Consider the following 24,250-nt stretch of genomic DNA (forward strand, 5'->3'; position numbering starts at 1 on the left):
GGGAATAGCTGAATCAATTCATTAGTCAATCAAAAGCATGTAAATATCTTCCCGGTGGCGTAAGAGGGAGAACAAGGTGTCCTTCAACATCTACGCTTCCAGGCGATTGCAACGGTGCCACACATGAGCATATTCGAACATGTTTAATGGTAGTAATTAGCTGTCGAAATTGGAGGCCTTAATCAATAATGAGCAGCTATTGATTTGCTTCCCGATAGAAATTTGTGACAAATGACATGTTATTTAGCCTCTACACGTTGAGTTGAGTCCAATGACACCAAGCATGACACTCTAGAAAATGGTAACATGTATTTTACATGGTACACCTAGGTCTAGGACATGATCTCGGTGTAGCAAGAGGGCAAGCTTGATCTCATTGGACTCAGCTTAACGTGTAGATGCTAAATAACATGTAATTTGTCAAAAATCTCCATCGGGAAGCAAATCTATAGCTGGTCATTATTGATAAAGGCCTCCAAAATCGACAGCTAATTACTACCCCGAAACATATTCAAATATGATCATGTGTGGCACTGTTGCAATCGCCTCGAAACGTAGATGTCAAAGGACACCTTGTTTGCCCCGTTACGTAACCGGGAAGATATTTTCATACTTCTAATGAATTGATTCATATTTTAAGGTTCTCGGAGTGAGACTTTAAGTGGCTGCAGCAGAAGTGTTGAGACGAAAGATGATATCAAGACATTTATAGAATATTCCCATTCACATTATGATTCTTCGTCATAACATCCGACCAAACATCCTTTACAGTCACCAAGCGAGGATTATGAAAGTCCAGGCCCCCCCTTCCGGCACTCGGGGTCCGACTGGGCCAAGTTTAGGGCAGGAAGGGCCCCCCATTCCGGCCCTCGGGGTCCGACCGGGCCAAGTTTCGGTGCGGGGGTCCCAGTTAGGCCTTAGAATAAGGTATTCAAATTTCAGGGCGGTAGGACCTTCCTATCTCAAAAACTGTTTTTCCACCACATTCTGAACCATTAGGTCTTGCAGGTAACACTTCTGAGGGGCTTTGTCCTTTAGGCCGAAGCCCTAAAGGAAGTGATGCAATAGGTGACTGGGTCGACAACATTTAAGTATGCTTTACTTTGAGGTCTCTTATATATGTCAAAGGGGGTCTCAAAGGACGCATACGCTTCAACCTGTGGCTCCAGCCCTACAGGAAATGACTCAGCAAGTGCTCCATCTCGTTGCACCTGCACCCAGCGGCTCGCTTGCAAGATTTTGGCCTGAAGTTCTTCCCAGACCTACACCCTAGCCATCCAACACGCATATGTTAGAATCAGGCTTCTCTTTAATAATGACAAAAAGCTATTAGAGAAATACACATTCACTTTTTGTTATCTCATAAGCGGCGTGGTGCCGGCTCCTTTTGACCTTTTGACCCCAGACTTCAAAAACGTGGCCACAGGCCAGCTGTGACTACACACCTTAAGCCACAAATGTACACCTCCATCCCACAAAAAATGGGGACTAGAAACTAACCTCTGTCTTATGTACATTTACCGTACTGTGGGAGGTCATTTTCCGTCCTTTTCGAGATAGCTAGGGATGCTAAAATGTTTACACACATTTCCCGGGGCCCCGAGAACGACATATCCGAGATTTGGAGTTCTAGCCCTTAGAGAAAAAAAGTTTTCCCAAATGGACTGTCATTTGGACAAAGCCCCTCAGAAGTGTTACCTGCAAGACCTAATGGTTCAGAATGTGGTGGAAAAACAGTTTTTGAGATAGGAAGGTCCTACCGCCCTGAAATTTGAATACCTTATTCTAAGGCCTAACTGGGACCCCCGCACCGAAACTTGGCCCGGTCGGACCCCGAGGGCCGGAATGGGGGGCCCTTCCTGCCCTAAACTTGGCCCAGTCGGACCCCGAGTGCCGGAAGGGGGGGCCTGGACTTTCATAATCCTCGCTTGGTGACTGTAAAGGATGTTTGGTCGGATGTTATGACGAAGAATCATAATGTGAATGGGAATATTCTATAAATGTCTTGATATCATCTTTCGTCTCAACACTTCTGCTGCAGCCACTTAAAGTCTCACTCCGAGAACCTTAAAATATGAATCAATTCATTAGAAGTATGAAAATATCTTCCCGGTTACGTAACGGGGCAAACAAGGTGTCCTTTGACATCTACGTTTCGAGGCGATTGCAACAGTGCCACACATGATCATATTTGAATATGTTTCGGGGTAGTAATTAGCTGTCGATTTTGGAGGCCTTTATCAATAATGACCAGCTATAGATTTGCTTCCCGATGGAGATTTTTGACAAATTACATGTTATTTAGCATCTACACGTTAAGCTGAGTCCAATGAGATCAAGCTTGCCCTCTTGCTACACCGAGATCATGTCCTAGACCTAGGTGTACCATGTAAAATACATGTTACCATTTTCTAGAGTGTCATGCTTGGTGTCATTGGACTCAACTCAACGTGTAGAGGCTAAATAACATGTCATTTGTCACAAATTTCTATCGGGAAGCAAATCAATAGCTGCTCATTATTGATTAAGGCCTCCAATTTCGACAGCTAATTACTACCATTAAACATGTTCGAATATGCTCATGTGTGGCACCGTTGCAATCGCCTGGAAGCGTAGATGTTGAAGGACACCTTGTTCTCCCTCTTACGCCACCGGGAAGATATTTACATGCTTTTGATTGACTAATGAATTGATTCAGCTATTCCCCCAGAAGTCTGGGGTCAAAAGGTCAAAAGGAGCCGGCACCACGCCGCTTATGAGTCAAAAGTTAATGTGTATTTCTCTCATACATTTTGTCATTATTAAAGAGAGGCCTGATTCTCAGATATGCAGGTTGGATGGCTACGGTGTAGGTCTGGGAATAACTTCAGGCCAAAATCTTGCAAGCGAGCCGCTGGGTGCAGGTGCAACGAGATGGAGCACTTGCTGAGTCATTTCCTGTAGGGCCGGAGCCACAGGTTGAAGCGTATGCGTCCTATGAGACCCCCTTTGATATATAAGAGACCTCAAAGTAAAGCTTACTTAAATGTCGTCGACCCAGTCACCTATTGCATCACTTCCTTTAGGGCTTCGGCCTCCTAATTGATCATTGTAGTATAATTGAATGCCCTCTTTCATATATATGATACCTCCACCACTGGGACGTGGCAACAATTCTCCAAATCCATATGGGGAGGGGGGGGGGGTGATGCTTGTGGACAGTAGGGTTGTACACTAGACATAAATAGGAAGAAAACTCAGGAGAAGGAATGACCTCTCATAAATATTTATTTAATAAATTGTTTCAAATAACCCTGCCTCGTTAAATCAATGAGCTTGGTGTTTTGCTTTCAAAAATAGGTTATAGAAGAAGTCTAAACTGCAGAAAATAAAAACATCCAAGCTGCCTTTTAAGGATACCTTGGAATATCCGTCTATTTTTTAACCATCGGACACTAGTTTACGACAAAAACAACACAATTTACGGCAGCTCATTTGCCGCGTGGTTTTTAGAGCCATGTAAGGATTAGAGGGGCTGGTGGATAGCAACCACCATAGCAACCATGACGGTCAAGTGACTGGATTCAGCCCCGTTGAAAAAAATAGAATACCACCCTCAGGAGATTAATGATATTTAAATGATTATGACCATGAAGTCTTTATTTGCATGGGTTTACATTTCGTTCTGTGTAGCATGGAAAAATCGGAGAAACACTCCCATTCGGAATGCATTGGTTTACATTTCTTTCTTTGGAGCACAGTTATTTTTATTTATTTTCAGTTTTTGAGGAGGTGCTTCAAAGATGCTAATTTTCTGCAATAATCCAAAATCAAATGGAAAAACCCGTTGGCTTTTTGTCAAGGGAACCCAGGGCGACGCTCACTTCCGGGTTGGCCAACACACGTCATCCCTCCACCACTATACTGTAATAACGCATGTTGAAGTTGAATGATAATGAATCAATTTATTCTTTATTCTGCCTTAGTATTTATTTATTTGGCAGCGACATGCAGTGTGTGTGTGTGTGTGTGTGTGTGTGTGTGTGTGTGTGTGTGTGTGTGTGTGTGTGTGTGTGTGTGTGTGTGTGTGTGTGTGTGTGTGTGTGTGTGTGTGTGTGTGTGTGTAACACGCTATTTTATGTTGAAATGCGACGTAATCCAGTGTTCACGAAAACGTACGTGTTTCTAACAAGATGATATCATTAAAAGTTACATAAAGTAACGGTTTAATAACACAAAAGCAGGAAACACGTGAGCTGCATTTCCCATTCAGATAATAAAGATTAATAAAGATCATACACATTCACTGACTGAGGATTATTCAAGGGAAAAGTACATTTCTCGCTAGAAATGTCATTAGAAACACGTTAAATGGTGAATATGTCCTAAAATATTGCATCTCCCATTCAGTTAATGCTGGGTTTTTCGTATCATATGCACATATGCACGCGAAATGGACGTATCCGCCCTCCACAGTAGTTAATGCTGGGTTTTGCGTATCGTATGCACACGAAATGGTCATTGGGCGTATGTAGGCTACTGCACGCATCTTGAAAGTGTCAAACCGTGCGATCTGTGCGCATATTGGTGAGACTGGAAAAGCTGTCATATTCTTAGTTATCACAGACAATTTTTAACAATAAATGTTCTGTACGGAGCTCCTTAAGGGACAATAGGGAGAAAGCTCCCGGACAGAACCTTAGATGGAAGTCGTGCTTAGTGACAAATCACGACAAATACTTCCAATTGATATGCATGAGTTTGAAAATTGTGCTTTTTGACACGAACATTTAGAAAATACGTGTACCTGATCACGTTTCAATAGATTAAATAACGTGACAGTGTCACCTATTTTCGTGAGCCCGGGATGCCTGTACGCCGGCCATTATCGCCCGATGAAATATTCTTCGTCATATCTATCAAACCAAACATCCTTCACATTCGCCGAACGACGATTATGAAAGTAAAATGCACATTTCTCGCTAAAAATGTTTATATAAACACTTTTAATGGTTTAACTATGCTAAAATATCATATTTTCCACCAAGGATAAAAAGTATGTCCGCCATTTTCACAGAAGAATATCCTAAAAACTATCCAATAGGAAAGATGCTCACAGCGTCTATTAGAGACGTAGTGAGGCACCCCCCATTCCGTATGCAGAAGACGCCGAAGGGTACCTTTACCGTCACCGAGCGAATAAAAAGGGTACCTTTCCCGTCAGTCACCGACGCTAAAGGGCCTTTGCCAACAGTCGGTATTTGACGTTCTCGGAGTGAGACTGTGTTGATCAGAACAACAAGATTTTTTGGCATCAGAATTTTTCTAAAAATGTATAGGTCCCTGAAGGTGAGACAACATAGTTTAGTGCTCCCGAAATAGTGGTCTGTTTCTCATAGTATTCGACTAGTACATGTTGTACTTGTTGATTTTTTTGCATCAGAAGTTTTATAAAAATGTATGTTGATACAATTTATAAAATTGTATGGGTCCATGAAAGTGAGGCGACATCATTTAGTGCTCCCGAAATAGTGGTATGTTTCTCATATTATTAATCTAGTACATGTTGCACCAATGTGTTTCAGTAACATATTCAGGAAAATATGGTCATTTTTGAGTGAAACTTACACAAATGAAATTTAATATACCCAGTTCACATCCATTGATTATTCCTTCATCCAAACTTTTTTCATTTCATCACTTTAGTGGTTCAGAACTGCATTATTTAGATGACACTGCCAGCTATCGGCTTAGACATACAACAGCATAGTAACTAATAGGGCTGGCCCGAGTTATTCGAATATTCGAATACTCGTTCGGAAAATTATTATTCAAAGCTTAAATCAGTATTCGGAGCTTCGTTGATTTTTTTTTTCACGTACGTGACGTTACCAGAGCGAGGGAGGCAAACTATAAGCGTCAGCGACACCGAGCAGAGAAGCGAGAGAGGTGGAGGAAGAATAGATATCTTGTTTCCCTTTACTTTATAACACAACATTAGCGGGATCTCTGGAGGAAAAGTAATACTTAAAACCTTAGCTTAGTTGTTTGTTTACGTTCGCTGTACAGCGCCGCACCAATCAACTGTGACTGGCTTGCTGCAGAGCGTGAGCGTCTTGGGAATACCCGGTCAATATAATGGATGTAATATGGACACATAAGACAATTAATATTCGGTATTTGTTATGGATTTATTGTACAAATTCCCTGAAAAGATGCACGTTCCAGGATGAATTGAAAAGCTCCCATAAGGGCTGAGATGGCAGAGAACAGCTGATTTGGAACGGCGCAACAGCTGTTCGCTTTCACGGGGAAAAACTAAGGAACTTCAACCTACTTAGGCCTACTAATTAACGTTCAAAAGCTATTAAATCTTCAACAAAATATGCAGATACTGTCAAAATCGGTTCCAGGGAGTATATAGGGATTATTAATGTTGTTTTTGATGGTGTTTTTTTCTGGAACGAGTATTCGAATATTCACTCGGAAAAACCAACGAGTATTCGAAGCCTGAAAAATGGCATTCGGGCCAGCCCTAGTAACTAATGGCGCGTTTCCACTGCAGGGTGCGGTACGGTTCGGTTCGCAAAGGTGCGGTACGGATTGCGTTTCCACCGCCAAAAGTGGGCGTGACCGCACTGAGCCGTACTCGTTTTGCCCTCGTCTTCAGTACTCCTCCGTTGGGGTACTGAGACACCTGAAAGGGTGCCGGAAAATTCGAGCTACACACCCCCTCCGTTGATTGGTCGACAGAATCGTCACTTCCGGGCGACGTGGGGATAAAAACAAACAAACAGTTGCCTCGAGGTATTATTCTTTACAATGAACATGTCGTGTAAAACGCTTGCTTGGGCGAACAAGAAGGTGGAGACGTTCCTCTGCATTCTTGGGGAGGAAGACGTGCAGAGGGAGCTTGATGGAGCAGGGAGGTTTCTGGTCGAATGGCTGTGTCGCGCTGCTATGATGTCACGATGTTTACGTAGCTGCCGCGGCGATCGACATCCGGCCTACCATAAAGGCTACTGTCGGCGGTGGAAACGCGACCTCGGAACTGAGCTGGGCTATACCGCCCCCTCCCTATCGGACTGAGGCGAACCAAACCGTACTGCTCCCTGCAGTGGAAACGCGGCAGGGAGCAGAAAATAAAGGTCGTGAAAAAAGAAAAATCTTGGACAGGACTTTATATACTTCATATACCCCTGTGGCTTCCTGGGGTTGAGCCCCCCCAAAAGTCAGAACCTAGACTCGCCCCTGCTGTACATGAATCATGCTGAGACCAGCGGGTGTCTGAGAATTTCTGCAGGCGTTTTTTGTTGCGATTGTTTGCCATAAAGCACTGTAGGTGCTTCGGTGAGGCTGTGTTGAAGTTCATAATTAATTGGACCGTGTCTAAACAGTAACCTTAGTGGAGTGCACAATCGAGAGCGTGGTTTCTGCAGTGAACATAGACTGCTGCGGGAAACTGTGCTGCGATGCGTGCCTGAACCCTGCGTGCTTTCCAGAGTTCGGGAGTATGCAAATTATTCTAAAGAGTTCTAAACTCTGTGTGCAGCCCCGCCTTCTCCAGTGAACCAAGAAAGCCCGCGCCGTGACGAACGGGGGATTTGACCCCCTTCGGTTTTACACAGGAAACTTGAGATAAGACGGTGAAATCGCCGGGCATGCCAAGCTGTGACCGAACCGGCTTGGCAGTGTAAAAAGGCCTATACATCATCCTGCCCAACAATATGGGCAGGATCTAGACCAAGCTCTTCTAATCGGGTCAGCAATAGCCGTGTGTCAATGCCCAGCCTCTACCTTTGAATGATAATGAATGTATGGAACGTTGCATTTTTAATGTTTACACCAAAGATTCTAGACTAGAGAGTGCGAGCCATCAATGAAACCTTATAAGGAATCAGATAAAGTCTGCTCTCTTTGCTGAGCAAAGCATGTTTCAGAAATAAACACATTAAGATAAATGTAGTTGTCACACAAGCTGTTTTAGATTTTTGTAATATGGAATTGTTTCAGGGGGGAAAATACCTCGAAAAAATATACGCACAGTGCGTTCAAGATTAGGACTGACAAAGCATATGTCAGCCCAGGCCTAATCATTTGAGTTTTAATATCTTCAGCATTCATATTATTGTAGTCTATTCTTTTCTTAGGATACTCTGTTGTTAGCCTTGATGGGGATATATTTGAACCCTATTTTCCTGCGACATTCCTGCGTCTCCCCATCCTACAGAGCCCATTTCAGCACTGTGTCAGTGGACAGTTACAAGCCTACAAACGTTGTTAGAGCAGAGCATGCGCGTTAAGAGGAGTTTCAGGAAACGCTCCAAAGAAATTTACGAAGGTTCGCAAGATCCTTCGTGAGAATGATCGTACGAGCTTGGATCCATCGTTATCGGGAAACGGGGCCCAGGTTTAAAGCAGTTACACAATACACGCAAGACCCAGAGAGTTGCCTTTTTTTTTTACACACACAGACACTCACACTCACACTCACACACACGACACTCTTGGTGGCGGTGCCGCTTCCCTCCGAGCCTCCCAGGATCCTTTGCGGCACCCGGACACGGTGACCACGGCCGTGACCACCACAATATAATTTACAGAAGAATAATGTATCATCATTTTTATATAACTATCAGAAAAGAAAAGTTTCTGATAGCTAACTATCAAAAAAGTCGTATAAAACATTAAATCAGGGTTCCTAACATGTTCTGTTTATTCTGTGTGCAGGCTGAATAGCTGTCATCTGTCAGAGCGATGCTGTGAAGCTCTGGCCTCAGTTCTCAGCTCCAACTCTTCTCGTCTGAGAGAGCTGGACCTGAGTACCAATGATCTGCAGGATTCAGGAGTGAAGTTGCTCTCTGCTGGACTGGGGAGTCCACACTGTACACTGGAAACTCTCAGGTCAGTTTTACTCAATGTGCAAACCTTTACAGCACAAGAATCTTTATAACAAAAAAGTAACAAAAAAACTTCAATAAAGACATTTAATGTAGAGATTTAAGCCGATGAAGTCAAAATTCACACCCCTAAATAATATTTTTGTACAAGAATAACTCAACATATTTATATTGTTGTTGCCATGACAGTATAAGTTGAATGTTGTATAAGTACAGTTTACTATTTTTTATTATTATTATTCTACCTATTCACATGTAGTCAGGCTTTTTTTAAAGCTTATTATTAGAATATAAAAAAAATATATATTGGCATAACTTCTTTTTCAATTATGGAAAATGTTAAAGACATAAACACAGTAACGTGGTCTTTTTATTTTGTGTGTGAAGGCTGAATGTCTGTCATCTGTCAGAGAGATGCTGTGAAGCTCTGGCCTCAGTTCTCAGCTCCAACTCCTCTAGTCTGAGAGAGCTGGACCTGAGTACCAATGATCTGCAGGATTCAGGAGTGAAGCTGCTCTCTGCTGGACTGGGGAGTCCACACTGTACACTGGAAACTCTCAGGTCAGGGTTAGGGTTAAATGTGTCTTTGGGTTTGTTTAATAGTAAGGGATGATCCAGGACTAGGTGGGCTGTGATCTAAAAGAACAGACGACACTAGTCTAAAGCCCAGTTCAGACCAAAGATTAGCCTCGCAACGACTTGCAACTCGCAACTCCTTGCGACGAGACGGGTTGCGACGTGCTAAAAACTTGGTGCTTCAAACTGCTGTACCGGGCGGCGACGTCAGGTGGTTTCCCTAGCAACTGTGAACGCTCTGGCACAGCTGAGAGCTGCAACAGCATCAGCATCACGCTAAAAAGTAGCCTTACTTAGGTTTGCGATTAGGTTGCTTGAGCTAGCACCCCAATTTACCCTCCCGGACCCTACACACACATTGGCGGTTTATTGGGTTTCATTCTGATGTAAATGAGACGGCTCTGCGGTTCCGGGGAGGGGCGGGGGCTTGGGTAGAGGTGTTGCTGCGCTGTCTCCACAGAGACAACGCAGCGATATCATCATGAGCAGTTCTAACTGGAGAGGAAGTGACACGCAAGCTGCTGATCATGTTAACGCATGAAATTAAAGAATATGTTGGCGTTTTTTTTGCACTAAATAGTTAATCGCGTTTGTAGCCTACACTCAGACGTGAACTCATTCTTGCATGCGGGTGTCTTCATTCATAAAAACCCGCCTTCTCCAGTGAATCATGGAAGCCCGCGCGCGCCATGAAGAGCGGGGGATTTGACCCCCTCGGTTTTACACAGAAAACTTGAGGGAAGACGGTGAAATCACCGCGTGTACCAAGCCGCGACCAAACCGGCTTGGCAGTGTAAAAAAAAGCCTGAAAAGGAGAAGACGGCGAGTTAGAAAGCCGAGAATATGGAGCCGCAACGCCTACTTCAGCGGCAGAAACAGGGTGCCTACGCCAATCTTTGTAGAGAGATTTCTATCTGCAAAAACGGTTGGATTATTTTTATTGATCCCCTTTGAGAATTTGCGTGTAAAGGGGGGGGACTAGGCTATATTCTCGCCTTTCTACTTTGTAAAGCACATTGTAGGCCTGTTGCTTTTGGGCCGATATTGCGCCCATTCCTTGATTCGTTCTGCCGCAGCACTCCAAACAATTAATTTCGTTCCAATGTCCATTCCTCGTCCATTCCACTCCAATAGTGGTCCTGCATTGAGTTTAAATCCAACTCTAATGAATATATGGTCCAGTTTTAAGTTTCATAGCATATTTATGCATTCCCAGGGCATGTTAAATGAGTGCATGCCCCGCCACTCATAACACACTTGTAAAATGCAGTCGTCAATTGATGGAATGGGTTATTACATACATCATCACAACCAAAATTTGGAATTATTCAAATAAATTACAGATAAATACTACTGAAATGGCTACTTTTTGGTTGAACACATTTGAACCAAATATTTATGATCCCCCAATGTTGACCTGAAGTTGGCGCCACTGATTGGTAGACTGTCGGAATGGCAGTAGGCCTACTAAAAGGTGTCTGAATGGGGGCATGTGGGAATGGCCGCATGTAACCATAACAACGTTTGTAGCTAACATGTACTGTGGACAGTACGGGACCGGGACGGAGTAAGGCCGTGACGTACAAGTTGTTCTGTGCTGTGTCCTGATTAGGGTTGAGCACCGAAACTCGGTTCCAGTAGGGAACCGGTTCCGACGTAAACGGTTCTAACGAGATCAAATAAGAACGCACATTTCGGTTCCTCATAACAGTGCCTGGCGTTTTTTTACGCCCCCTGCCCCGCCCCCATGGTGTTGCGGCGTCAACTTGCGTTAGTGCTGGGCGCTATACCGGTTCTCACTGAATAACGGTGTGTATTTTCGTTAGGATATGATTTTTTTATAGACCGCCATACCGGTGTATTTGATTACACAAAGTTTGGAACGCAGCGCTGCGCGACACTGTTTCAGACGGGACCCTTTTCAATGTTGCGGTAAAAACGCATGGTACGACTACGACTTTCTTTATAGGTCCAGGACCATGACTGCAAGGCGTGGTATTTCAGGCCAACTGGTAAAAGAGTGTGTCACGGCTTTCAAACATATAAACCATATAGCCTATGGGCGCCTCGAGACTCGGGACGGACTTGTCTGCGCTGCGGCATCGCTTACTTGATGTTGTTTTGATTCGGTAGGTTGTAGTGGGTGAACGTGAATGAACGTGTGTGTGTGTGTGTGTTGCGAGCGAATGTAATTTTAAAGTAACAAACAAACAAACTCAAAGTCGATGCATGCATCCAAAACTTTTTGTTCAAAACCAAATAAACAAATCAAAAACCGAGTCGTTATTCGCTTCAAATACTTTTTCTTTTCAAAACTTGGGAATTAATACAGCGCGGTACCGAGCGGTTGAAAACAATGTTGGCGTCTCCTGTAGCTGCCTTGCGCACCTGAGTTATACTACTTAATATGACTTTGGCAGTAATGTTGCGCCATGATGCGTGCCTGCTTGCTTTCAGCGAGTAATTAATATTATTTGTAATTATTTTTTAAAAATATATTTATCAGTCACAGCACTCACAGCAGCCTCTTCGGGTAAATCGAGTAATTTAATGCCAACCGTAAATCTTGCATATCAAGTAGGCTGGCAAACACCGTTGCCATTCAACTCAGTGTCCGCTGACTTTCTGCTTAATGTGAAACTCATAACAAGTCGTGCATGTATGCAAGTGTGTGTGGTTTCGTTTTTTTAAGTACCGGTTCGAGAACCGTTTTAGCACCGGAACCGTTGGAAAAGTACAGAGTAGGCACCGGTATCGGATAAAACCCAAACGATACCCAACCCTAGTCCTGATTGGCTGAAGAGAAATAGGTACGTCATTGTGTTCTAAAACTGGACCTGGGGATTTGACATGTTCAATCTCTGGCGACTCCTTGCAACGGCATCAGCCGCGCTGCAACGACCAGTTCACACTGCTGCAACTTTTCCCCTGCGAAGTTCCAAAACAGTCTCGTTGCAAGTCGTTGCGAGGCAAATCTTTGGTCTGAACTGGGCTTAAGATCCCTGACAGATTCAGCGTCATTATTCATTTGTAGGCTGGGGTCACCGTGTCAGTGGACCACAGATGGGAGGATGAGAGGCCAGAGGAGGAACAGAACTTAAGAGGACGAGGATTTTAGGAACATAAATAAAATGTGTTAGTTTGATGGGGAGTTTATTATTTTTGCTGTCTTGTTAGCTGCTAGTGTGTTATGAGTTATCAGGTTATTCTAGCTGACAGAACACTGGCCAGCTGATGTGAGGGTGAGGGGTTGCTATCCTGATAACTGCTAGCATGTTATGTATGTTATATGTGATGTAACTCTGGCCAGCTCATGGGAGGGTTAGGGTTAGGGGTTGCTGTCTGTATGTTATGGATGTTATGTGTTATATGTTATGTAACTCTGAGGAGTTGCCATTAGTGTAGACATGGTGATGAGGCTCTAGACGGGCTGTGATCTAAAATAAATCATAAAGCTTTTGGTTGTTCTTCATATGGAATTAATACTTTATTAACCTGTTTTCTTCAGTAAGAACTATTCTCATCCAGATATAATAAATAAAGGTGTGTGTGTGTGTGTGTGTGTGTGTGTGTGTGTGTGTGTGTGTGTGTGTGTGTGTGTGTGTGTGTAGGTTGTCTGGCTGCCAGGTCACACAGGAAGGCTGTGCTTCTCTGGCCTCCGCTCTGAGCTCCAACCCCTCCCATCTGAGAGAGCTGGACCTGAGCTACAATCACCCAGGAGACTCGGGTGCTGCGCTGCTCTCTGCTGGACAGGAGGATCCACACTGGAGACTGGACACTCTCAGGTATGGAGAAGACAGCTCACCATTCATAGACAATGTCTCCTACAAGGATTCAACCCGCTGCTACATGAAGTGGTTTGAAAAGGCAGCTGTAACTTATGTTGTGTAGAAAGTGATGAGACAGCAGATGATGAAGGCGTATGTTTCAACATGCTGCTCTAACTTTGTTTCCCCCCCAGTGTGGAGCAGAGTGGAGTGTGGAGACTGAAACCAGCTCTAAAGAAGTGTAAGTGTCTGTTTGATTCATCACAACGCACACTGACTATTGAGCTGGAAAGTCCATCCACACATCAGGAGGTGACATCTGTTCATTCAGATATCTGGGAATGAAGCTGATGACTGAAATCATGTATCTTACATATATAAACATAAACATAATTGCTGTAATTATATCATGAGTGATGATTTTACAACATTGGACTTAACACCATAATATTCAGGGTACTGTTATAATTACATGTCTATTTTATATTCAAAAACTATTAAATCATACTATCATCTTGTCACTATTATAATAATTATAATTTTGTTACATTACATTATCTGTAGCACATAATCATATTAACATGTTTTGAATGATGCATGTGTTTCATCTTAGATTTCAATTAGAGCTGGTGATGCTGTTTATTTAATAATGATGACGATGATGATGATAATTATAATTAAAAATATTGGTTTAGCAGCCTAATCATGTTTCTCCCGTCAGATGCCTGTGAACTCACACTGGACCCCAACACAGCCCACAGACGACTTTCTCTGTCTGAGGACAGCAGGAAGGTGACGCGGGTTGAAGAGGCCCAGTCGTATCCGGATCACCCAGAGAGGTTTGACGCCTGGGAGCAGGTGTTGTGTAGAGAGGATCTGACTGGCCGCTGCTACTGGGAGGTAGAGTGGGGAGGACAGGTTCATATAGGAGTGGCCTACAGAGGACTGACAAGGGGAGGAGTGGGTAGTGACGGCCTGCTTGGATGGAACAACAAGTCCTGGAGTCTTGATTGTAATGACGACGATGATGCTGCTGTCTACACTGCCTTTCACAACGGTAGTGGAACATCCATACGTCTCCCCCCCCCTCGCTCTAACAGAGTAGGAGTGTATCTGGACCGGCCTGCTGGCTCTCTGTCCTTCTACAGAGTGTCCCCAGGAGGAGGAGGGTCCTCAGACACACTGACACACATCCACACCTTCCAGGCCTCCTTCACCCAGGAGGTCCTCCTCCCTGGGTTTTGGTTTGATAAGAGTGGTTCAGTGTCTCTGTGAGTGTCCATTGTAGATACACACACACACACACAGACCAATGGAACACACCCAAACCAACAAACATATGTACATAGAAATTAACACACACACACGCACACACAAACAAACACATCGTTCATGACTCTATACACACACACACACACACACACACACACACACACACACACACACACACACACACACACACACACACACACACACACACACACACACACACACACACGAAGTGAAGACTAGAATAGAGTTGATTTCTAAAATTGCTGGTTTGGTCATGTGTTGTTTAATTCAAACCACATCGTATAACATTTATAGCGCCTAGAAGGGCTGCAATAGTAACTAGGGCCCCATCCTATTATTCCCCTAGCCCTAGATTTGAGCCCTAGCCCTAGAAGTTGTGCGTTCCCTCGGAGGGGTAGGGTGATCCAATACTTGGGGCAAGAGAGAGGGCCTATTTCCCCTTAAAGTCCCTTGGCAGCTCGCCAGCCCGGTACCTCACTTACAGCCAAGGGAGTATCACGTATGACCCAGGACACGTTGAGAATTCAGCAAGCGGCTATTTTCCATGTTTCTCAAACTGTTATATATTAAGTTAAATTATTTATCCGTAGACTGGATTTAACTTTACGATCTGAATGTGTAGGTTGTCTTATTTTCGACACAAGGGTGACATTTTCAAACGTGAATGAAAATAGTAGAAGGCTCCTTCCTGTAGTGTAGACACGTCGGTGCTGCGCGTGACGTAGGGGAGCACGTTCACTACGCTAACACACACACACACACACGCGCGCGCACACACACACGTACACAGACTTATTTACACAGACATGCACTCACACGGACACACACACACACATTCATGGATCTAAACCCACAGCAGGTCTGTGTGCCGGTGGTAAGCAGCAGGTAACATCAGTGTCTCTCGTGGTTCATCTCTCAGCCCTCTCTGTGTTCAGCTGGGCTGCTGAGCGTCAGATTAGAGGGGGCCGCTTGGGTCTGGGGGGTCCTCACAGTCCTGACGTTGTTGAGGACCAGCTGTTAGGGGGACGTTTGAATACCTGTGGACACATGGACGTACCTGTAGTGCATCGGGTTGTTGAGCAGCGGCTGTTGTTGCTCTGAGGGGTCAACCCGTTCAGTGGAAGTACAACACTTTGTGATTGATTTAAATACTCCACTGAACTCCAAATGCTGCATTTTATGGGGCTTCTGAAAGGTTCAGCATAAACCATGAAAGGAAGATCTTCCTTTGGGTTATGCCGGTTGTACAAAGATTTACTTTCTAATGTAAAATGTGTTTTAAATGTTGATTGATGGTACGTTATTTTACTACAATATTTTAGATATTTTCAACATCGTTTTAAAGGAATCCAAAATCTGTTTATATTTTGCCGTGCCTGACATGGAACGTGATTTAAAGCAGATTTAACAACATAATCATGAATGATGATAAGAGTTCTATGGGAAAGGGTAACGATGTTGTAAATTCCTTTCAACGGAAGATCGTTTCTTCGTGTTCTGTTGGGAACAAGTCAACATGTTCAGTCATTAAAGATGCCTTATGATTTGTAAATGTTCATAAATCATAATGTTAATAAACTACTCAGTGGGTCAAATGAACGTTCTCGTGTGTTCAGACGATTCTTCCCGTTAGTTCAGTTGAAATCCTCCAAGTCTTCTGGAGACGTTACCTCCAACACAACAGTGGGGTCTCCATTCACCCCTTCATCAGTGTGGAGGGAGGATATTACCACACACACAACAGTGGAGTCTCCATTCACCCCTTCATCAGTGTGGAGGGAGGATATTACCACACACAACAGTGGAGTCTCCATTCACCCCTTCATCAGTGTGTGGAGAGTTTATTACCACACACAACAGTGGAGTCTGATTTTTTTAACCACACACTCGTATACAAAAACAAAAAGTAAGTAAAAAGGTGGCGAGCCTATCTGGCGAGCTAACCAGCTAGGCAGAGCCTATCTGGCGATCTCTGCTGTCTCTGATTGGGGTCATCCCTATGTTCCCCGGGTCCTATGTTCCCCGCTCTGGGAACATAGGACCCGGGGAACATAGACACACTCTCCTCTGATTGGTTCAGAGACAGCAGGCCTGTGGTAATGCATCAGGCCCTCTGATTGGTTCAGAGACAGCAGGCCTGTGGTAATGCATCAGGCCCTCTGATTGGTTCAGAGACAGCAGGCCTGTGGTAATGCATCAGGCCCTTAGATGGTATTTCACGTCACATGGTACAGAGGTTTCCTTACGTCCTCATCTCCTCCCTCCTTATCCTTGCTGTCATTGGACGGCGGGACGAAGTGGGTCAGCTGGATGCAGTCCTCCAGGTAGTACCACACACACACACACACACACACACACACACACACACACACACACCCCTTGTCAATCAAAATCAAACCATTTTTATTGATAAATGTTGGGACCGATAAGGTGCTGTGACTTTTGTAGTTTCCCAGATTATCAATTTTGCTTAAAAAAAATTCTGTTTATACACAATATTGTCATTTTGAGAACGCAAATATCTGCTGACCTTCTCCCCGAAGTCGAAGCAGGGCGAGGGGAAGGTCATGTCCTGGCTGCTGAAGGACAGTCGACGGAGGTCTTGTGGATGAGGGCGTCGCCTCATTCCGGGGTCAGGATCCTCAGATTCTCCATGTAGACGCACCCGTTGGGGTAGGAGCCCAAAGGTCAACAGGCTGACCACCCAACCCGGTATCACGCGATTTCGTGCTCATGCGCACAAACGTTAATCTATTGAATCGTGTTCCAGAGCACGATAGTCCGACTTTTTTCGTGCTACACAGAACGAAATGTAAACCAATGCATTCTGAATGGGAGTGTTCTCAGACAATTAACGTGCTCCACAAAACGCTACGAGAGAGAGAGAGAAAGAGAGAGAGGGAGGGACAGAGAGAGAGAGCGAGAGGGAGAGGCTTCAGAAAGGGTGTGCGCAGATAGTACAGTGCACCCTAGTTATGTTTATGCCAAAACCACAAATGCTATATATATATATATATATATTGCCTAATTATATATATTGACTATATATATACATATATAGGCTATATATATAATTAGGCTATAATTATATTATTTAGCGTGTAATGAGACAATCTATAGCCAAATTGTCGAAGATGCCCGAGAATCTCCGGAAATATCAGCATGGGAAATCGGCGCATCCGACCCATGAACCTATAAAGAAAGACGTCATCTCAAGCGGGAGAGAACGTTTGCGGTGCTGGTTTGTGTCATGTAAGTACAGGGCTCTCATGTCTCATGCATTCGGCGTGAGACACACGCAATTCAACCCATGCACACGCTCGAACCTGGTCTCACGAAAATACGTGACACTGTCACATTATTTAATCTATTGAAATGTGATCAGGGACACGTATTTTCTAAATTTTGTATTTCAATTGGAAGTATTTGTCGTGTCACTAAGCACGTCTTCCAAACTAAGGTTCTGTCCGGGAGCGTTCTCCCTAATGTCCCTTAAGGAGCTCCGTACAGATCATTCATTGTTGGAAATTGTCTGTGATAAATAACAATATGACAGCTTTTGTCCACCCGTTTCTACTTTCACCTTCTGAGAAATTGTGACAATACACGGATACATTAATTGCAGGTGCGCTGCTCCGTAGGCAAACCGCAAAGTGAAAAAGGGTAGATGCTTCATCTGTTCTTTTTAGAATTGTATGTCTTGATGTTTATCTTATCTAGCCATCTATTCTCTTGTTTTTGGCTATGTGAATGAACGTCCGCGTCGATGCCTCGCAAGTCCAGTGTCGCGAGCGGACGTTGCCATGACATCTAGAAATCATACCGTATTTAATGGGTTATCATTAATATTGATGTGTAGGGGTTGATTATAACTCGTGAATAATATTGTTTAGACCACGGTCTGGTTGTCTGAAATGTTTACACACATTTCCCGGGGCCCCGAGAACGACATATCCGAGATTTGGAGTTCTAGCACTTAGCGAAAAAAAGTTTTCCCAAATGGACTGTCATTTGGACAAACCCCCTCAGAAGTGTTGCCTGCAAGACCTAATGGTTCAGAATGTGGTGGAAAAACCTGCCCTCGGGGTCTGACCGGGCCAAGTTTCGGGCAGGAAGGGCCCCCCCTTCCTGCCCTCGGGGTCCGACCGGGCCAAGTTTCAGTGCGGGGGCCCCAGTTAGGAGAACAACAGAGCTACGATGTCTGGATGCAGGGGTTTGACTCAGGGCAGAGCAAGCAGGGGACACTGCTAGGGGGAATAGGAATCCATTCATGGGAGAATCGGGACTCTTTGATTAAGCGATACTTGATTGAGTAACGTTGTCAGATTGACACAAATCAGTACCTTCCTATAGAGTGCGCTCTATAGGAAAGTATTGATTTGTGTCTCTCTGACAACATTGCTCAATCAAGTATCGCTTAATGTTATGCGTACTCGACAATCGTCCATTTGCATTGAGGACCTGTAGAACAGAAACCACCACGTAAACCTTCCAGAAAGATCGAAATACCGTACCACAATATTTACAGAATCTCAGTATTCAGCGGCTTTCCATATCGCATCGTCCCGGCTGATTCCAGACCCTAGGAGAGACTGCGGTGGGCGGGGCAAGGGGGGATGTGAACCAATCACCTTCAGGGAAGCCAGAGATGGTGCGGATGTCCTCCAGCTGGACCTTGGCCTCCAGGGTCATCCTCAGGGTGGACGTGTTGAGGCGCTTCTGCTCACACACACACACACACACACACACACACACACACACACACACACACACACACACACACACACACACACACACACACACCAGAAGTGAAGACTAGAATGGAGTTGATTTCTAAAATTGCTGGTTTGGTCATGTGATGTTTAATTCAAACCACATCGTATAACATTTATAGCGCCTAGAAGGGCTGCACTAGTAACTAGGGCCCCATCCTATTATCCCCCCTAGCCCTAGATTTGAGCCCTAGCCCTAGAAGTTGTGCGTTCCCTCGGAGGGGTAGGGTGATCCAATACTTAGGAGCAAGAGAGAGGGCCTATTTCCCCTTAATGTCCCTTGGCAGCTCGCCAGCTCGGTACCTCACTTACAGCCAAGGGAGTATCACGTATGACCCAGGACACGTTGAGAACTCAGCAAGCGGCTATTTTTCCATGTTTCTCAAACAGTTATACATTATGTTAAATTATTTATCCGTAGACTGGATTTAACTGTACGATCTGAATGTGTAGGTTGTCTTATTTTCGACACGAGTAACATTTTCGAACGTGAACGAAAATAGTAGTAGGCTCCTTCCTGTAGTGTAGACACGTCGGTGCTGCGCGTGACGTAGGGGAGCACGTTCACTAAGCTAATTTGCATAATATTAATGATAGTGGTGTCACATTTCATAGGGAACGATCTTCACTATCACTTCACTCTTTACTGTGGAGGGAAGTGTTCTCGTTAAGGGGAGAGGAATGGGACAGGGCCTAGTACTCATCTAACGAAGCAAGGATCAACAATATAAAGTCACTGATTAAAATAGTAACAGGTAACTGTTGGAAGAGCGAAGAGTAACTTCAATACAAGCACTAGTAACTCAAATCAGTTTGGCTTCTGGACGCAGTGTTCAAACATAGATACAGAATAGACGGGAATGAGCGCTGGTGGTGGGGAACAGGACGCTCACTTGAAGAGGCCTCCCATGATCATCATCCCCTCCCTCCTCCCCCTCTTCCTCCCCCACCACCACCTCCACCGCCTCCTCCTCCTTCTTCACCTCCTTGTCCCCCTCCTCCTCTTCCCCTCCTCCCTCCTCTATGATATGTAAACGAGCGGTTATGGTGGGAGCAGGACGCTCCCTTGAAGATGCCTCCCATGACCATCATCTCGCCCAGGCGGGGCTCCACGGTGGGCCACGGGGCGTCCCAGAGAGGGCAGCTCGTCGTTGCTGTCCACAGCGTCCACTTCTGGTCGACCAACCCCAAGGAAACATCAACAATCCCCACAGTAAGTAAGTAAGTAAAATCCATTCATAAGGCACATTTAAAAACTGTTTTCATTGGCCAAAGTGCTGTACATGGTGCAACCAAAGGCATATAATAGAACACAGGCCACCTTATATAGGTGGCCTGTGTTCAGACACTGGGTCAAAACCCATAGTATATACACCGTCAATACAAAGACACATTCAGAAACACCATGACCGGGTTTCTTACTTGCAGGAGTGGATGACGTACACCGCGTCGTTGAGGGTGATGCTGGTCTCTGCCATGTTGGTGGACAGGACGACCTGCAGGAGGCAGGGAACAACAACAGGAGATGGACAGGCAAGGGTGGATTCCAGGCAGCTGGGCAGGCAGAGGAGCACACGGGGTGGATGGCAGGCAGCTACGGGGTTGGTGATCCTGGGGCGAGGACAACGCGGAGATTTAAAGGTCCCATGACATGCCACCAGGTGTGGTGTGATTAGCCGTTACAAGCCGTTTTGGAAATCGGCCCCTTATGACATCACAGGTGGGCGTGTCCACCTAGATGTGTGCTGGGTAGATCAGTCTACCAGCCTACCCAGTGGACTGTAGCAAACGTTGCTCATCTCTGCGTCAAGTTATTAAAGATATGTGCAACTGTTTATGATTTGTATTTGTTAATAAACCATAAAGTTACAATCCATCTCGATGGATCCAAATTTTTCTGTATCACATGTAGTCGCATATGTCAGTTTTCACTCTCTATCCCCTACCTGCTCCTTAATCACATCAGTATTCACTGTCTATCCCCTACCTGCTCCTTAATCACATCAGTATTCACTGTCTATCCCCTACCTGCTCCTTATATCAGTACTCACTGTCTATCCCCTACCTGCTCCTTAATCACATATATCAGTATTCACTGTCTATCCCCTACCTTCTCCTTCATCACATATATCAGTATTCACTGTCTATCCCTTACCTGCTCCTTGATCTCATATCAGTATTCACTATAAGTGGTGTTGAAATAATGCGCATCTGTCTGTTAATCAAAGCCATGTGTTGTTACTTATTGCATGTGGAGCCACTAGGGGGCAGTGAATCCACCTCGATGTAGTTCACCTTCAGGCCAACAAGAATAACGCGAAGGAGACACAAAGTGTGTGTGTGTGTGTGTGGTTGTGTGTGTGTGTGTGTGTGTGTGTGTGTGTGTGTGTGTGTGTGTGTGTGTGTGTGTGTGTGTGTGTGTGTGTGTGTGTGTGTGTGTGTGTGTGTGTGTGTGTGCATCACCTTGCTTTGGTACCTTTCTGAACACCTTCCGGTAAAAGGTGAAACAGTATGAGGAAGGAAAAAACAAGAGAAGAATCCAACCCAACAAGATTAATGATTTAACAAAGAGATAATAGAGGAAATAGCCCGGCCTAATAAAGAAACATAAATGACATGTGAACGTTGAATCCTGGTCCCTACGACCCAGTCTGACCCTGCTGTGTCTGATGGGACCGGTCATACAGTCAGGAGGTTTAAAAAAGTAATATGGTGATGATTAAAATGATAATTAGAACCCCTAGGACTCCTAATGTGATCCAAATGCTCCAAAGTGGGCTAGAAGATCTCTGAATCTCTCTGGAACAGAAAGAGAAAATATTTATTATTCTTTCTCTACTAAGGATGAGAATAATAACAATGACAGCAAGACACATCCTAATTCCTTCACAATAAACATGACCTACATTTTTTTGAAGATGGCTTATCAGTTACTGGCCCAATGAACATGGTTTAGTAAAGAAGACAACGGACACCCTTTCCTTACTCCCCCAAGTGTAAAAACACAATGTTGCATTTTACACCACGGATGTTTGATTGACTTTGGTCATTTAAAATACGAGTGATTAAAATGTTTTTTGTAATACTTAGATTGAATTGAGAGAGTCGACTTTTCTCTTTATATTTATTTATTTTTGTTTAAATTAATATTGATCTAATAAAAAAAAATACGTACTGGCAATGATGGAAAAGTATAACAAAATGGGGAACAACTTCACGTGACAAATGAAGAAAGAGGGAACAGAAATTGTTTGCTTTGCAAAAAACGTCTGCATTTTTATTTTCTTGCAGTGTATATTGTGTGCTTAATAACCATCAATATATGATTTCATTTCGTCAATAATTTTCAATAAAAAAATAAAGAAACAAAGAAAAGACAAATATTATGCCTCCTCCATTTCGGACACTTCACAGCAAATCTGCTTCAGAAGAACTATACCCTTCAGTATGGAGATTCTCCAACACAGTGGAGCGCCACCACTTCCTGAGATGTGTTACGTCATGCTGTGGAAGATAACAGTATATCAGTCAGAATTAACTTCCAAAGACTGCAATGAGAGTAGACGGTTTGTACTCGACTACATCATAATTTTGCATTAACTTTAGCCATTTCATTTTCGTATATTGTCCTTTATATATATTTGTATGCATCTAGTATACTATTTGAAATTTCGTTTAGATAAATAAGTTGCATGCAATTATAACTATTATTTAAGTGTCTGCTATCGTGGATAAATAGGTTAGCTTAAGGCAGTGGCGTCCCTATGCTGTTTTATTTGGGGCTAAAGCCTCGGATGTTATTTAATTAGACCCGAATATGATCTTTGGGAAAAAAATTAAAAAGATAAAATAAAAATATTCATAAACATTTATAAGTAGCCTAGTCTAGATAGACATAGTCCTTCAGGCAAGAGAATAAACAACAATCTGTTTACCACCTCAAGTGTATTAACCTATCCTATCCCCAGTCAGATCAGTGCACATGTGTGTGTGTGTGTGTGTGTGTGTGTGTGTGTGTGTGTGTGTGTGTGTGTGTGTGTGTGTGTGTGTGTGTGTGTGTGTGTGTGTGCCTCACTTGTATTCATTTACTTAACTAACTTGAATGGAACTTTAGACATTTGGGGATAAGCAGCATAGCAGTCAGGTAGCTATTTAAAGCTATAATAAACCGCGTATTTCGTTTATTTAGATAAAGCGTTATGAAAAAGTTTGCATGCACAATAAAGCATACACATAAATTTGGCGCGCAGCGTTTTCATTTTCACTCTGGGCTAAGCCCCGGATGTTTATGAATCCTAGAAATCTCCACCCAAATCTATTCTCTTGAGTAGAGGCAATAAAAATGCGATATGCGTGGAAGAGAAACGGAAGGAGAGGAGAAAAGGATTAGAGGGGAGAAAGAGAAGAGAGAAGGGGGAGTAGTATTTTTAGTGACCAGAATGTATGTGTGTGTGTGTGTGTGTGTGTGTGGGGGTGGGGGGGGGGTATCTATATAGTTTATAGTATAGTATATAGTTAGTATCTCTGTGGTGTATACCTATGGTTTGTATCCGTCGTTTGTGTGTGCATATGGTTTGTATCTATATGTTGTGTGTATCAATATTGTGTGTGAATCTATATGTGTGTATCTGTGGTGTGTGCGTGTGTGACAGTTTGACCACTGTCCCTGTCTGTTTAACTGCCCGTCAATATCGCGCATTGATGGATAGTGCATGAACAGCAAACCTTCAAGCATACAATATACATACAAGCTCTTTATTCAAGCCACAAACAATCTCTCCCTCTCACCATGGCTCCGTACTGCAGACTAAAAGAGTCGGGGTGGGGCTGAGGTGTTTAAATATGGTGTCAGGAAACACCTGCTGCCACTGATTGGCCCAAATTGGGCCAAACCATTTTCCCTTGTGTCAAAGGGGGACACTGGACATTGACATTGGACATTAATGAGCGACAAGCCTCAATG

General features: G+C 44.0%; 1 protein-coding gene and 1 long non-coding RNA gene across 10 annotated transcripts in view; both read left to right on the forward strand.

Moving 5' to 3' along the window:
• The window catches only part of LOC132452740 (NACHT, LRR and PYD domains-containing protein 3-like), a 274,895-nt gene that overhangs the window by 17,329 nt on the left and 233,316 nt on the right, over nucleotides 1–24,250 (forward strand). The window lies entirely within an intron of this gene.
• LOC132452774 (uncharacterized) lies at nucleotides 18,192–21,159 on the forward strand. Its single transcript, XR_009524501.1, has 2 exons — nucleotides 18,192–20,508; nucleotides 20,716–21,159. It is a non-coding gene; the product is annotated as an uncharacterized LOC132452774 (long non-coding RNA).

This window comes from Gadus macrocephalus, chromosome 23 (genome assembly GCF_031168955.1).
Source record: "Gadus macrocephalus chromosome 23, ASM3116895v1".
Lineage (NCBI taxonomy): Eukaryota > Metazoa > Chordata > Actinopteri > Gadiformes > Gadidae > Gadus > Gadus macrocephalus.